Source organism: Xyrauchen texanus, chromosome 12, assembly GCF_025860055.1.
Source record: "Xyrauchen texanus isolate HMW12.3.18 chromosome 12, RBS_HiC_50CHRs, whole genome shotgun sequence".
NCBI lineage: Eukaryota > Metazoa > Chordata > Actinopteri > Cypriniformes > Catostomidae > Xyrauchen > Xyrauchen texanus.
Genome location: NC_068287.1, coordinates 42,635,638 through 42,639,021, shown reverse-complemented (window position 1 = coordinate 42,639,021; position 3,384 = coordinate 42,635,638).

The window sequence follows — 3,384 nt, the reverse complement described above, 5'->3', positions numbered from 1 at the left end:
CCCATTTGCAACCCCACTCGCAAATGCTGTTTTAGTCATTTTTGTCATTTTTTGGCTTTAGAGGTGAAAGGTCACCAAACCTCTCCGTCCCGGGTGTCACTGTATCCACCCACAGATTTGAAACATTTCTGTGCCACCATAGACTGATCGCTTGCCCCTGCCTGGCCACCCTTTTGAAAGATTGCTGGCTCCGCCCCTTCCTGTGATGCAAAACATGGAATATGCATTAACAAACTTAAAAAATGCATAGTCTTCTCTACTTCATTTCAAACATGATTAGGTCCTAAATAGTACAGAGATCAATAGTATTGGTCATTGACCCAAATTTAAGGTCTATAAGGACTTTTTTCATCATGTAGATTTAGCAGCTGGGTTGTACAGCGTTTCTCTGGAGCATGTCCATATATTGTAACTCTTCTTTTTGGGAATAGAAAAGGACAAAGGCAAAGGCCTTGTGAACCCAAAGTAGTTGTATAATGGTGACTGGAATCATTTAAACAGAGGACCATTAAATAAAACAATCCCGTCTCCCATTTTTCAAATTCTGGCCTCTGAGAAATATGTTAAACAACAATATTCTCCCCAAAGTTGCCAAAAGCATTTGTAATCGCAAACTTGTCTAAGACTGTTTGCTGTATTCAATGCAAGGACCTTTATCTTGAAGTTTATCTTTGAAAGTGTTTATAAATTCCACAGCAGCTCTGTAGAAATCCCTTTTTAGGTCAAAATGATTCCCTGGTATGTGATAAGACTGTTTATTATTGCCAAAATAATGATATAGTATAGAAAGCATATAAAGAAATGTAGGAGAAAATGTAAGTGCAATTAAATAGTAATCCCACACCAAGGTCAGTGACATGTTGGTGTTAAAAATAATGCTACTGGTGCTCATGTGTGTCGTAACCGATTGTGATATGCCAGTTTGAATAATTTTTTATTTCCGTGTATTTACTTGTTTGTTATTAGCCCAGTAATGTATAGTCAGCCAGTTATTAGCGCAAAATAAAGCCAGACCCGGAGTACATGATCCCTTACGTACATATGTCTTATGGGTTAACATTGTTTAAAGGCAACTCAGTTTATGTTATTATGACAATAAAACATTTGATCTGTCTCTACTCTCTAATTACCCGACTCCATATCCAGCTGTTGATCTTCCATGCACTGATACGAGCTATCTTGCTAAATAAACAACTAGGACCGTTTTGGGCTTTCCGGACATCCTTATTTAACATGGGTGTATCAAGGGATCCCAATTAGCTTTTTATTCTAGATCTAATGCTTTATGATAACAAAACCAGGAGGACGAAGAACCGAAGCAACATTTTTACAGAGAAACATAGAATACACAATGAATTAAGAACAAACAAGTCTTCTGTAATTAAACGTTTGGCAGACGCTTTTATGCAAAGTGACTTACAGTGCTCTTATCACAGGGACAATCCCCCCGGAGCAACCTGGAGTTAAGTGCCTTGCTCAAGGACACAATGGTGGTGGCTGTGGGGCTCGAACCAGCAACCTTCTGATTACCAGTTATGTGCTTTAGCCCACTACGCCACCACCACTCCCATTTATTTGAGCATTTATTTTCTGAAGCACCCCCAGATCATCACTGATCCTCCACCTGGTCGTCTAACGGTTAGACAGAGACCTGGAGAGGCCTACAAGCCACTGTGTCTCGCACCCACTGTGAAATTTGGTGGAGGATCGGTGATGAACTGGGGGTGCTTCATCTTTGTGAAGAAAGCCCAACGCCCAATCTCCAGACCTGAACCCCATTGAAAACCTCTGGAATGTGATCAAGAGGAAGATGATGGTGACAAGCCATCAAACAAAGCCAATCTGCTTGAATTTGTGCACAAGGGGTGGCATAAAGTCACCCAACAGCAATGTGAAAGACTGGCAGAGGGCATGCCAAGACACATGACAGCTGTGATTGAAAATCAGGGTTATTCCACCATTATTGATTTCTGGACTCTTTCTAAGTTAAAACATTAGTATTGTGTACATTAGTATCTAAATGACAATATTTGTATTAGAAATATGGGAGAAATGTTGTCAGTACTTTATAGAATAAAACAAATATGTTCATTTTGCTCACATACTTATAAATAGAGTAAATCCAGAGAAAGTCTTCAAAAGTGATACGATAGGTTTGGTTGAGAAACCATCCATATTTAAGTCCTTTTTTACTATAAATTCTCCTCCCTGCCCAGTAGGTGGTGATATGCACAAATAATTCAAATCGCCAAAAACAAATGTGAAAGTAAAAGTGGAGATTTATAGTAAAAAAAAAAAGGACTTTGTTGATCTGTTTCTCACCCACATCTATCACTTCACTTCTGAAGACTTGGATTAAACCACTGGAGTCGTATGGATTACTTTTATGCTGCATTTATGTGCTTTTTGGAGCTTGAAAGTTCTGGTCACCATCCACTTGGATCGTAAGAACCTACGGAGCTGAAATATTCGTCTAAAAATCTCTGTTTGTGTTCAGCAGAAGAAATAAAGTCAAACACATCTGGGATAGCATGAGGGCGAGTAAATGATGAGAAATTTTGAACTGTTCCTTTAAAGGGTGAACTGTTCCTTTAAATGAGCGTCACTAATAATGAAAACAGCACATACATCTGATTGTGATGTAGAAGACGTGTAACACTATTAAAAGTAACACTAAAAATGGAGGCCATGGTTTAAACATTTCCTTCTGACTAAAAGTGGTAATCAAAATAATCTTAATTACATGCAGTTGAATTATGTAATACCACAATTCAGCCGCTGGAAACTTGGATGGATGAACTGAACTCTGGATCCACTGACTACATTTCCAAACAAACCCTAAAGGCCCTATTCATCACACATCGAGAACACCAAGGTATTTCCTGTGATGTTCAGCTTTAGGTCTATGAATGAGAAGACATGCTGAGGATAGGATCTGTTGAACCAGATCAAACTTGTTTTTACAACACTTTAGAGGAAACTGCTTGATCCAGGGCACGCCGTTACACAGCTCTTCTGCTCCCCTGAAACAAACATCAACACTATGGTTTCACTGTCCTGAGGAATGGGACGGTGACGATGCAACAGATGTTGAAAGAATGGAAATCGTGAAGCAGGCAGTTCATGGAGGAAGCCCCCTCAAATATTGACCAACAGAAACTTTGCTAGATTTATGATGCTAAATAGAGCATCATCACAGTCATGTATTGCTCTTGTATCTTCTAGTTTTGCTTTGTTTATAAATACAGTATATTTTCCACCTCTGATAGTGGTGCTTGTCTAATATATGCTCCAGTATTCCACTTCAAAAGTACCCACAATGTCTGTAGAGGGGAAGGCAGCGATTGCTATGATGTACTGAAGTATGTTCGGATCAAGTGTATC